The 13,878-nt window shown below is 44.3% G+C and overlaps 1 protein-coding gene across 4 annotated transcripts in view; it reads left to right on the top strand.

The window, feature by feature from the left end:
- KANK1 (KN motif and ankyrin repeat domains 1) overlaps nt 1–13,878 on the top strand; it is a 170,328-nt gene that overhangs the window by 34,323 nt on the left and 122,127 nt on the right. Inside the window, exon 2 of one of the 4 annotated variants that reach the window (XM_039544069.1) lies at nt 6,828–6,965. The exons of the other annotated variants lie outside the window; for them this stretch is intronic. The gene's annotated coding sequence lies outside the window, so the exon portion shown is untranslated. The remainder of the gene's footprint in view (nt 1–6,827; nt 6,966–13,878) is intronic. 4 annotated transcript variants of the gene reach the window in all.

Below are 13,878 nucleotides of genomic sequence, written 5' to 3'. Positions count from 1 at the left end.
CGAATCTGAGAGATCTGCAGCAGAGGGGCTGGAGGTCAGGTAGTGGGTTACAGGTAGGGACCACACATCTAGAAGAACCTCCTGTTACAAGTAAGTAACCTCCTATTCTGAGGGCAGTCTAGACAGAGGATTCTGCGTGACTCCAGACCCAGGGTGTGAGGCTAACTAATTATCACAAGATCAGCTCACTTGAGTTGAATAAACAAGGTAAAGCATTGCAGTTTCTGCCCAGCGAGACATAGCAAACTGAGTTAGACTAACAGGAGAACTTGTTACAGAGAAAGAAGACTACACCCAAAGATTTCCCCTACCCCCTGCCAATTCCTTAGGCCAATGGTGGAGCTAAGGATTTAGTCTCCCTCTACTATGGGAAACCTTTAGATTTGTAGTTTCCCTTCCCTTCCCCAAGCCCCACCCAAGAGTATCACTTATGGGTACCTCCTACAGGATAGGTTTCAACTTCACTTGCAAGTTCTCTGCCACTGAGTTAGTGCACATTACTCAATCTCTCTTAGTTGCTAGTAGGGCTTTGTGGTGGTCTTGTTCCTTGTAAGGACAAGGGTTAGAAGTTGCATATTCAAGTCGCTAGGTTAATACCTGCGAGCCTCTGAGCATGCTCAGTGTGGATTAAATATTACCAGAAATTTAAGGAGTTGGTTGCTCATGAATTTGTTAGCAATTGCTGTCTCCTCATCCAATCTGCTTCATGAGTGCTTCAACAATATGTTCCTTGTAAGCACAGCAAGACCCACAGAGTGTATTTTTCTCACTTGTTCTTGGCCTCACTGAATGGGAATTCTGAATCAAGGAGCCAAACAGGAAGTGGGGCATGAGTGCGCTGAAGAACATGTGTGCCCTCTCAAAAGTGTGGAAGGGCTCAGAGCCACAGAGTGGTGCCCTTGCCACTGCCAAGCAGCTGTAGGAGAGGGTGGACTGGCAGGTGTCCTTGGCAGTGCTGCATGAATGGGTGCAAAAGCTTCTGTGTCTGGGTGTGTGTTCACAGGAGAACAAAGTGGCTGAATTTTGTGTCATGGCAGGAAAGGCTGCAAACCCCTGCTGGAACACAGTGCTGGCTCTGTTTGAGCTGACACCACCACAGGGGAAAGTTTAAGTATAAAAGTTCAATGAAACTTTTTTTGAAGGTATGAGAACTTTTCTTTCACACTGAATCACATAAAAGTCCTCTTAACCGATGTTTTGAATGTAATCTGAGTCTGGAGTGTCAAAGTAACTTTTCTATTCATACTGTACTACTTTGTTCATGGATCAAAGAATTTGGCAAATACCCAACCTAATTACGCATAAACTTTCTAATGTTTCAGCTTGTGTAGCACCGCCCACCTTCCCAGACAGGTCAAGTTACTGCTCCAAGCATTACGGTCAAATGATGTAGTGTGTGCTAAAGAGGCACTGGATTAACAGCTTTGTACATTTAGTTTTACTTTATATGAAATAATTAAACCCTATAGCTTTTTGTATTGGTGGCTACATTGGTATCTTGGGAAGTATTTTTGTATTTAAAGAACATCTAGAAAGAGCTAAATGGACAGAAAATAGCTACTGAGATCATGTTGTTTAAAGCAGTGGTTCTCAAAGCTGGTTCGCCGCTCGTTCAGGGAAAGCCCCTGGCAGGCTGGGCTGGTTTGTTTACCTGCTGCGTCCGCAGGTTCGGCCGATCGTGGCTCCCACTGGCCGCGGTTTGCTGCTCCAGACCAATGGGGGCTGCGGGAAGCGGCGCGGGCCGAGGGATGTGCTGGCCGCCCTTCCCGTAGCCCCCATTGGCCTGGAGCAGCAAACCATGGCCAGTGGGAGCCGCGATCGGCCGAACCTGCGGACGCGGCAGGTAAACAGACTGGCCCGGCCTGCCAGGGGCTTTCCCTGAACAAGCGCGGACCGGCTTTGAGAACCACTGGTTTAAAGAGTAGTGCTTTTTAACACCCTAGAAACCTGTAGTTAATACAGTTGTGAATTTCCTACATCAATATTTCTTTCTTTCTATGGGGAAAATAATGTACAAACTGCTATAGCAAATTTGAAAGTCCTGCACAAATGACTCTGTGATATGACAATGAGTAAGTCATCTAGAATGTCCCTAAGCACTCTGAATCTTCCCATTGATGTGATAAAGCAATATTGCAAAGCTTTACATTGGGTTTCTTGTGCCCTTCCTTTCCGGTGGTTACACTTGTGATTGAACTCTAGCTCTTCAGCCAGAGCTGGTTTACATTGCATTGTTATGTAACCTGCATATTTTATAAACCATGTCCATAAAGGGGCTTTTGCAACTTTAAGTATTTTATTAGAATACTTGGATGTCATTAAGGAAAACCAATTTAGCGGGCCATACAGTTTATGTGGAGTTTCCTGTTTGTTTACTTCTTTAACTTTCTTTTTTGGGGGTAGTACTTAACCTAGAGCTGCTAACTTTGCTTAGTGTGTTAGAACTGGATCTTGCAAATGCTATTATGTCTGCAGACCATTGTAGTCCCCTGTGTGGTGCATTCACTAGTAATCTTTGTGTTTTCCCTAAAACTGTTGATTGCAACCATGTTGGTCCTAATGTAGATGAGGTGTTGGCAGGCACTGGTATTTTAACCATGGTGGTGTCTACTGCTGTTCTTTCATAGCCTATGTAGTAGTTAGAATCCACCTACCCTCTGCTTCCTTGACTTGTGGTGGGAGAAGGTAAAGAAGGGAGGCATGGCAAGAGTAGTGTGCAAGTTTGGAGAGGAAAGGTGTTTCCCTGGAGAGTGTTAAAGTGGGTTGCATAGAGATGGTCTCCTCCCAACAGCCCTAATTTGTGGTGTCCTGCTGACAGCCAGACACTGTCCCTGATTCAGCACCTCTGGTGAGCCAGCTATTGTAGTGCAGCAGCATTACCACCAGTAATAGCCATCATCAGTGATACATGCCCCCACTTGCTCTCTCCAAATCACTGTTCTTACCCGCCCGCTTGAGCAAACAGCCAAACATTTTGCAAAATGGTGCAGCCTGGAGCTTATTGAATCCAAAAACTACGAAATTAGTGCAGCTTTAAAATTCGACAAACGAGTAGCCTCGTTATTTCTGCCTAGGTTCAGTATTGAGCACTTTCTAGAGCAGTGTGGGGGCTGGAGGAAAAAAGAGAAGGTGTGTGTTTGGAGTGCGGGGAATGGAAACTAAATCAGATACATTTCTGAGAAGCACTCCCAAATTTACCTGTCTTTCGGAGGCTTATTTACCATAATTCTTCATAACTACCCCAGAGGAAAAGGTGAGATGATGCTCAGATTTCACATATTAAAGTTGAAGATCTCAAAGTGTTTTACAAAGACAGCTAAGCATCGTTATCTGCATTTTACTGGTAGGAAATCAGTCGCGGAGGCTGAGTGACTTGCCCAAGGTTCCTCTGCAAGACTGTGCCACAATGAGATGTTGACACCAGGTCATGTGAGTCCCATTTCCCCTGTGCTAACCATTTGAGGGAGGAAGTTTGTTCTAATGGGGTGTGTGTCCTGCAGATCCGAAGTCTTAAAATTCCATTTGTCCTGAAGGCGGGGTGAGGTCTATCTGTCTCTCTCCAAGTTCCACTCTCATGTGCCCTGCAGGAAAAGTGAAACTTCAAAGCATAGACGCCAACTTTCCCTGGTGCCGGTGGGTGCTTGTGCCCCTCCACCCCTGGCCCTGCCCCGACTCCACCCTTTCCAACCTCTTCCCCAAAGTCCCGCCCCAACTCTGCTCCCTCCCTGCCCCTATTGGACCCCTTCCCCAAATCTCTGCTCTGGCCCCACCTCCTCCCTTGAGCACGCTGTGTTCCCCATCCTCCTCCCTCCCAGCGCTTGCCGCGTGAAACACGTGTTTCGTGGCGCAAGCGCTGGGAGCTAGGGGGAAAAAGAGAGCACGAGGCACTCAGGGGAGGAGGCGGAGTTGAGCTGGGGGCGGGGTGGGGATCTGCTGGTGGCTGCAGAGCCCTGGAGTATCCATGGAGTCGGCGCCTATGCTTCAAAGCTACAGGCCTTAATCTGGACAGGCTGGTCTTTCAGATATGAATCATCTGGGATGTGATTTTTTTCTTGGCACTATTTGTATTGTAATGAAACCAATTGCATATGCAACACTTTATTGTTCAGCCATGTCCAGAAGATGGTGTGTAGGGCTACCTTTTGCATTCCATGCACAGGGGAGAGCACAAAAACGAAGGCTGGGATTTTTAAAGGAATTTGAGGGAGTTAAGTACACAAATCCCCTTGGCTTTCAATCTCTTAATGTCTTTCTCTCAAAATCTCAGCCCAAATGTATTAGGCCGCATACATCCCTGAGGTAACACCTCTGACTTCCCTTGATTTACACCAGAGATGAATTTAGCACACAGTTAGCTCTCCATAGATGTGCTCCACCTTAGTTAAGCTTCAGCAGCCTAGAAGCGTATTTTAGTGCACTTCTTTTTTAACATTTAAGAGACTCTCTAAACTGCTCCATTTACAAAGTTGACTGAAATTCAAGGTTATAAATGGACAATATGGAATTTATCAGGCTAATAATAGTGCATGAACTAGCTATTTATGGCTGCTGCCTTATGGTCTTGAGGCTTTTTCCATGCTCCAGTATGACTGCAGCCAGCGTATTACAGATACTAAATAACTGCTTCTCATCAGAGCCATTTGCAGTGTTGTAGCTGCGTTGGTCTTGGGATATGAGAGAGACAGAGTAGGTGAGGCAATATATATATATATATATTTTATTGGACTAACTTCTGTTGGTGAAAGAGACAAGCCTCTGAGCCCCACAGAGCTCTTCTTCAGGTCCGTGGAGCAAAAAAACCCGTGTCTCTTTCACCAGCACAAGTTAGTCCAATAAAAAAATATTACCTCACCTACCATGTCACGTTCAGCAGAACAGCAGTCTGCCTGAAGGTAAATGTTAGCCACTCACCTGTTTCTAGTGGGCATCTGATCTAGAAATGGAAAGAACAGAATGAGCTATGGTTCCTCCTCCAACCCCAACCTGATCTCTCTATTTTATTTAAAGAAAGGCCCTCAATCTGTCATCCTGAAATAGCAGTGAAGGAGTGATGGTGTGGACGTACAGGCCTGCCCAAACCCACCAGATCAGTCTACGCTGTTATTTAGTGCAGGTATGCCTGCCCAAGCTGCAGTCACACCTTCGATTGCAGTGTAAATCTACCCGTAGTGACAGTATTGGGTGAGTGGCTGGTTGGAAGACTGATGGTTTGGGTTCTGTCTTACCTCCAGAGAAACTAGCAAGTATGCTATGAAGCTCAGTCTTAATTTCCAGGTAAAATTCTGCTTAGCACAATGGTGAGATTGTCTTAATATGTAGCACTATAACAAAGTGATGTTTTCATGCAATTAGATACCATAAAAGGTCTATCTCAGGCTTAAATGCCTGGATTATAGAAGGAGTGAAGTATTTTATAGCCCCTTTTTAAGGCAGCAAATTCCAGAATAGTGATTAGTCTATCCAAATTTGTCAGTCCAAAACACTAAGTTAGTCCTCCTGATTAATTAATGAAACCCTAATTGCAGTTTATTGTTTGTACAATCTATTGTTTTGACCCAAAGGATGGATACTTTTTTCAGGGGGTGGAGGAAAAACAAAGGGTAGTCTAAGTAAATCTTCTAATCCATAAATATAAAACTAGTTGAAAGTATGACATCAAAACTGCAAAAAAGAGCTGTTTTGAAACATACACCCATACCATTTGCCTCTCCTCAACATGTTTATGCATCAACTTCCATTCAGTAATTGTTTACAAATAAAATTTTCTACCCGTCTTGAACGGTCATGTATTGAAAGCTTTTGCTTTTGTGAATCCTCCTGTTTCATGAACTGATCCTATGTGGCTCTGAACTGCAGGCAAACTAACTATTTTAACAATAAATCACATTTATTTATTAAATTTATTGATGCAGCAGTGACCAAGGATGCAGATGCCTGGTGAATTATATGGTTAAATTCTTTTTGACGCTCTTTGGGAGATTGGCATTCAGGTGTACTGGTATTTGGCAAACCATTTTGTGGTCTTCATAGCCCTCCCCTGGTGATATTATTGAGTCAGTAAGAGGGGTGTTCATGTTGCCTGATACGGGTGGTCCCTCTTTATATACAAGTAGTGTTGCTGTCTGGACTAGAAATGTAACTTAAGTTCCTTTTTTGGTTATTGTTACAAAGTTCAGGAAGGTGGCTGACTGTTGCTAACCATGTTCCAATGCTAATCCTAAACAAGGTGAAACTGTCCTTTCCCACTCTCTCTCAAACCTCTGAGTAAATGAACTGAAACTTGAGAACTGACTCTTGTATCCAAGGTCCTACCTGAGTTTGTGTAACCCATTTACCAGCTCCATTAGTCTTTGCTGCTAAAGTAACTCATGCATTAATTCATGTAGCTGAGCTGTGCAAAGGATGTCAGCTGCACAACCTTGAGAGAGACCATAATTAAAGTCATGAAGTAATAAGATCTTCCAGGTAAAAGGTTTTCTCAATTTAAATAAGACGATTTGTGTGGAAAGAAAGCATGTTTGTCACTAATATTGCTAACACAATATCTCCGTATAGCCAGTGACTACCCAGCATCTGAAACTGCCTGTTCACATGGGGCCCAGGCTTTGTCATGTACACCAGTGTAGTGTGGAGGTAGTCACATTACCATTTTGCTTTGTTAACCTCTTAACCCACTCTGCACTGGGGGAAACAACTCCCTCTTGCCTTCCACCGTGTGTAACGGGACCTAGTGTGTCTGGTTGCAGGTTGTAATAAATACGTATGCAGTAAAATTATTCTTACTTTGTACTACACCACCCCATCGACAACTATTCTTGTTTTAATAGGTGGGTCAGTCAGAAACCAAACATGTTGTTCTTGATCCTGTGCATCTCGTCAAGTCACAAAAAGCTGAAAGTCCGTTCGCATCTTGTGAAGAGCGATGATCTTTGTACCAAGAGGCAGCATCAGTGATGGCAGATAAGGTAGCCTTGGCTTTAAGCAAAAAATATTTGCTTTGTCACTGAAACCTCAGAAAGAAACTTACCAAGTTACTTTGGCCCCAGTTCAACTTGCCTCTTAATAACTGAACACTTATGAAAAAGGGCTCCACTGCACCTTTTATTTGAAAGTCCTGGAAGGTTTTTTTGGGGATAACTTAAATAACTCCTCTCCCTTCCTGCTGTTTAAGTGCCAATGTTAAGAACAGATGGATAGAAACTGGCCATCAATAAGCTTAGGCTTGAAATTAGACAAAGGTTTCTAACCATCAGAGTAGTGAAGTTCTGGAACAGCTTTTCCAAGGGAGCTGTTGTTAGGTTTTTTACACCCAACCTGTGCTTGATCAGTTTAAGGAGGGGATGGGGTGCCTAAAATGGCATGTGGCCCATCTGCAACTGTTAGTAGCAAAAATCCTCAATGGCTAGAGATGGGGCACTAGATGGGGAGGGGGGCAGGTTCTGAGTTGCTGCAGAGTGCTCTTTCCCAGATGTCGGGCCGATGGGTCTTGCTGACATGCTCAGGGTTGAACTGATTGCCATATTTGGAGTCAGGAAGGAATTTCCCCACCAGGGTCAGATTGCCAGAGACTCTGAGCGTTTTTTTCCTTCCTCTGCACCCAGAGGCATGGGTCACTTGCTGGTTTAAACTAGAATAAATGGCAGATTCTCTGTAACTTGAAGACTTAAAATCAGGATTTGAGGACTTCGGTAGCTCAGCTGGAGGGTATGAGTGTATTACAGGAGGGAGTGGGTGAGGTTTTGTGGCCTGCGCTGTGTGAGAGGTCAGACTAGATGATCACGGTAGCCCCTTCTGGCCTTAAAGTCTGTGTCTTTTAAATCAAAATGGGGTTAAGATTGGAAAACTGGCTGTGTAAAAATGGCACATTAGTCAACAGACATCCCTCTGTATCTAGTATAGTATCTCGACTGTCTTTTGAGCATATTTTTGTTTCTACTACTCTTTATTCCAGGTAGCTGCAGTGGCTCTGAAATGCTATGATGAAGTGAGCTAGGTTCTCCTCTAGTTTGTACATCACTAGTGGACTTGTTAACAAAGGTCTGATCATAGATTCTCTGTCACTGGTAGTGAAGTAAGCCAGGCTGATTGACAAAGCTGGCAGTTCAGAAGAAAAAGATGGCTTCTCTGACAAAGAAACTTTGTGTGATTTTTATAACACAGTAGTATCTGAGCACCTTTCAGTAGTACATTAAGGGACGTGACCAGCGTCTGTCAGATATGATTCATTCTCTCTCTTTCTTTCCCTCATCTTCTCCCCAGGGGGAGAATGGTGTGGGTTGTGTTTTTTTTTTTTAAACATGTATGCGCTGTTTGTGTGTTAGAGAAGCCACGGTCCACGGCGTGTGCCTTGTCCGTGTGATGAGGTTTGTGATGCTCCTTAGTGCCTATGGGATTTTGCCTTGGACCAGCCCCTGAGAGAGCTCCATCTCCCATACCAGCAAACTTTACCTCTATTTTAGAAAGTTCCACTTTTCCAGAGAAGCAGAGTTGTGTATCATAGTCCTCATTACAGAGCTTTAGGCCATCTCTTAGATATACTTAGCCCAGGCAATTGAGTGCTTTGAAGATAAGAACTAAAACCTTGAACTTGACTTGATATTCTGTGGAAAGCCAGTGTAGAGAGCAGAGGACAGGACGCTCTCAAGACTAAAAATGTAGAACTCCGTAATGCTTCTTTCAGAATATAACCACCTGGTGTCATCTCACTTAGCTCTTCTAAAGCACTGAATTTTTTACTTTAAGAGGGAGAGAGGGATGGAAGAGGGGGATTTTTGAAAACACCCATAAAATCCTTTGTAAGGGAAAGTCGTTAATGGAGCTACAAAATGCTATAGTTCTGTAAACCTAAAATCATACAATGGCTTAATTCAAGTTTGAATTGATGCTATAGTCAAGAGTAACAACACCAAAATAAAACCCCTTTCAAATGTGCTTGACTTGATTGTAAATGTTTGACAAACTTGAAAATGTGTATGGTACATTTAAATAAAAATGCACAGACTTAAAACATTTTCAAATATAAACCAACATTGGTGTAGAGAACCATAAGATGTTTTTTCTCTTTCTAAATATGTTTAGAAAAATAAATATCTGAGTTGAGAAGGAATGACTCTGAAAATGGAGTACTTCATCCAGTGTGTCCGTTAGCTATTACTAATAGATGTACTCCTACTGCTTTCCTTTGTATTTTGAAATCATTTAGAAACTATCCTGAATAGGTAAATGTGTAATGTAAACAAAGTTCATTATAGCTGATACATTTGAAATGTTTATCAAACCTGAGGGATTGAGGGAGGGAAAGAATCCTCATCTGTGTTTTGTTTCCCAGCTTTGAAAGTCTTGAAGTTGATTAAAGGCTTTACAGTCACACAAGGGTGTAGCTTTGCCAATAGTTTATTTTTTGGTTTCAAACAAATAATAGGGCTACTCCTTGGCCTTTGTTAAATATTGGATCTCCTATATCTTACTAGAACTTGAGTAAAATCAAATGTTGTTCTAAGGTATGAAAAGGTGCCTGTCGTCATAGTTTTCTTTTTTCTTTTTCTTTTTTTTTTTTAAAGCAGCATTTGACAGGAAAGAACAGTTTTGTAGGTTTTAATTATTTTTTTATTTGTTTTTTAAAGCAACCAGGCTGAAAACGCCCCAGAAGCTGTATCAGATATTCACTCTGTACTCTTCACTTAGTATGTCCACAGTAGGAGCTCCAGGATGAAACTGACTACAACTGTGTCCATTTCACTCAGCTGTTGGGACTGGAATTGTGGTGCCTAGAGATGCACAGTTCTTTGTGTGACCCTCCCCAAACCACAATTTGAGGACTTCAATAACTCAGACATAGTTTAGGGGTTTGTTACAGGAGTGGGTGGGTGAGTGCTTCCTTTAGATCTTACAATGTCTGGGTCACATAGTGCTGGCTTTCCCCTGTGATAATAGGAGTTCAGGCAGTTTGTGCCGTGAAAAGCATTGGGGCTTGGAAAAGCAGCTGGCGGCTGGCTCCTCCTTTGCTGCTAGTAAAGGCTACTACTCAGAGGAGGAAGTGAGGAATGTGGAGCTTTCTTCGGGGATCAAAGGTGGGACTGGAGCTGCCAGATACCAGTGGAAGAGAGAAATTCCCAGGGGAGAAGAGAAGAAGGCAGCTGGTTGACTTGTGCAGGGCAGAAGAGGAACTAGTGGCTCGACTGGATGTGCAGGGGAGAACAGAACAAGGAAGCATGCACAGAGGGAGGAGAAAGGATGAATGGAAGAGAAGCAGGGAGACTGGAGAGGGGGGACATTAAATGAGCAGCAAATGCAGCCTGTGTCTGACTGTTCTTCACAAAAGACACACTTTTCACACCAGACAGCTAAGAAACAAACAAATGCTAATTCCATATAAGGCGAACGTTATTGCTTCGGTTGCTAGGTGCCAGAAGGATGTTAGGTGAGTTCAAGTAGGTGAGGAGTGAAATGCTCTCTTAAATGTGGCCCCCGCTGGAGAAGTTTGAAATGCCCTGTATTGCCCTGCTCCTTGTTAAGTTGCTCAACTGACTCTTCCCTTCCTCTCTATCTCACCCTTCCTAAGTGTAGTAAACACTCCTTGCCTTTTGCACTTGAAAGATGAAAGTAAAACATGTAATAACTAAGGCCTGGTCTACACTGGGGGCGGGAGGGCGGAATCGATCTAAGATACGCAACCTCAGCTATGAGAATAGCGTAGCTGAAGTTGACGTATCTTATCCTAGGTAGCCCAGGGCCCCTTCGTGGTTCAGCTGTCTCCACTCAGTCTCCCTGGGGTCTCTCCCCTCCAGTCCTCAGCTCAGCTCTCTCCTCTGGCTGCTCTGCTCTGCTGCCAGCTGCCCTCTGCTCTGCTGTCCTCCCTGCTTCCCAGCCGTCCTCTCCGCTGCTCCACAGACTCTGCCAGCTCCTCCAGCTCTGCTGGCTGCTCACCCTGCTGCTCTCTGCTCCCCCTCTCTGCTCCCCCACTGTCAAGCTCATGCAGCTCAGCTCCAGCAGCTCAGCTCAGCTCCAGCTCTTCAGTGATTTCAGCTCCTCAGTGGGGAGCCCCAGTACCAGTCAATTCAATTCAATTCAGTAATCTAGATTCTTATTAAAATCAAAAGTTCCACAGTGACAGAGACAGTGGCAGAGGAAGCATGGTGGGAACTCTGGCTTCACACTCACACAAGGAGCCTGCACCACCAAGTACAGATACCCTGTCCTCTCCCTCTCTTGGTTTTGGAACCCATCCCCCCCCCCCATGCCCCAGCTATATAGCAGCTGAATGAAACCCCCATCACAACAAGACACCCCATTTCCCCCCCCAGGGTGACAACATTTCATTCATTCCTCCCATCCCCCCTGCCCCAATGGAAGCTGGGGCTCCACTCAAAATAAAAAAATAACCATCCCATGCTGCTGCGGTATGCTAAGTGGGGTGGAGTGCCCAGCAAAAATAACGAATACCAAATGCACTTTTTCCACGCCCCCATAATTTACCACCAGATGTCAGGGTGGGGCTCATCCTGACTCTGCTTACACTTAGATCGAATTAAAATTACTTACTTCGTGTCCTCACAGTGCTGGATCAACAGCCGCGGCTCCCTCGTCGACTTTGCTTCCTCCTCTCGCACTGCTGGAGTTCAGCAGTTGATGGGAGAGCGACCGGGGATCGATTTATCGTGTCTACACTACACGCGATAAATCAATCCCCGATAGATCGATCGCTACCTGCCGATCCGGTGGGTAGTGTAGATGTACCCTAAGTGGCTACTTAATTGCTGGTACTAATAAAGTACTGTAGTAGTAATAGCAGTGTGTATTATTAAGGAGAGTTTTACTTAGAATTAAAATATATAGTACAGCAAGACTATTCATTTAGCAGAAACATATTTAAGAGTTTGTTTTCTTTTAATGAAATAAGTTTGGAGTACTGTGTATATATGTAACATGTTCAGATCAATATATCTTTATTTCTTTGTCACTTAATTTAAAAGGTTTAGGTATATGTACAAAAATATAACAAATCAATTTTTTTTACATGAGCTCTGCTGTATTAAAAGAGTAATTTAAATGCAGAACAGAGCTCATCACTGTATAACAAGAACATAGGGCTGGAAGGGACCATGTCTCATAATAGGGGACAGTGTGCATTCCAGAGCAATGTTCTCTACCTGAAGAATAGAGCTCAAGTATATTTTTATTTTGTGTTATCTTGTGCAGCTCCTGAAAGAAGAAACGAAAACCTTTCTAATTCCAAAGGAAACTTCTTGGCAGTGCAGGATGAATAATGGGCTTCTGTAGATGAGCAGACTCACCCCTGCGGCGCCTCCTGCTGGTGACTCCTGGGAATTAGCTCACTTCCAGCCAGGAGTGCCCTCTGTAGGCCAGTGATCCACCTGTCCTCTTGGCCCCATGTCCCTCCCTGGACCCCAGTGCCCTTTTAACTGGGGTGTTGCCCCCTGGCAGTACCCCACCAATCTGGGTCTCCCCTCCCTGGGGAACCCCCAACCCACTACCCCCACTTCACTTCAGAATATGGCTACTGCAAGTCACCATCTAGCCCCTGCTCCTTGGGGCAGACTGCAGTGTACACACCATTCATCACTGGCAAAGAGGGGTTTGGACCTGCTGCCTTTTCCTACCCTTGGCTACCCCTCTATAGCCCCAGTACCCGTCCTGGCCTTTATCAAGGCCACAGCCTAAGGCTTTCCAGGCAGGAGCTCCATAGCTCCTCTGCCTTTCCCCAGCCTTGCTCCACTCTAGGTACCTTGTCTCTAGCATCTAAGCAGCCAGGCCCTTCTCCCTCTACAGGCAAAGGGAAACTGTTTGCTCCTGGCTTCCCTGGCCTTCTTATAAGGTCCTGTTGCTCAGTTTGGGACGTGGCCCCAGCTGCAGCCACTTCCCCAATCAGCCCAGCTTTTAAGCCCTTCTTGCCCCAGCCACAGCCCTCTCCTGGGCTGTTTTAAGCTCCAAAGGGCAGGAGCGGGTAACTACCCCGCTACAGCTTCTTAAAACTGATTCTATTTTTTTTTAAATAACCAAAGGAAACTGAATCCGAGCATTCTCAGTTGTTAGAGCTCTGTCCTACTGCTTTGATTTAATTGAGGGTAATACTCCAATCTCATCAAATCTTAAATGGGCAGCTGCATGTTCTATAGCAGGAATTCTTGGACCTATTCAAAATTTTTGTTATTTTAACAATTCAAAATCCAAGCATACAGTAAATGTACTTTTAAAAATCTTACTGCATGAGAAGTGACTAAGAGACTTTTACATATTCATGGGGGAACTAGATTTATGTAAAGGATGTGGCTGAATTACAGCTGAATCTGAGCTGGAATAGCTTTTGCCTCTGAGATAGGAGAGACAATAAACTCTTAATCCTGTACCAAGTGTACATGTTGAGCCCATGACAGAGATGGAAAGAATGTCTGAGGAGGGACCTTGGTTTCGTGGCTTTCTTTTTGATATTGTGGAATAAAAATCTGTCCTGCCACTGCTTTCTGCTCTTTTAGCAGACCAGGCAACTACCAGAGGATGTCTTCTGGAATACCGGATAGTTGCTTTCTGCTCTTTGGAAAATAACTTAATGACTACAAGTACCAGGGGGTGTATCTGCACCCACCGTACTGCCTAGCATTGTATAGTGACCCAAAGAAGAGCTCTGTGTAGCTCAAAAGCATGTCTCTTTCTCCAGCAGAAGCTGGTCTAATAGAAAATATTACCTCACCCACCTATTCTCTCTAATATTCTGGGATGAATATGGCTACAACAACACTGCAAACAATAGTGTTGTCTAAATGTGTTCTGGGAAAATCTGAGTAGCTGTCCCATACTGCTTCACTGGAGTTTAGGGTACCTGTGGGACATGCACACAGAGTGACACCAATAGCATTGCTC

This window comes from Mauremys reevesii, linkage group 6 (assembly GCF_016161935.1).
Source record: "Mauremys reevesii isolate NIE-2019 linkage group 6, ASM1616193v1, whole genome shotgun sequence".
NCBI classification, from domain to species: domain Eukaryota; kingdom Metazoa; phylum Chordata; order Testudines; family Geoemydidae; genus Mauremys; species Mauremys reevesii.
Note: the sequence above shows the minus strand (reverse complement) of the source record. Positions and strands in the feature narration are given on the sequence as shown.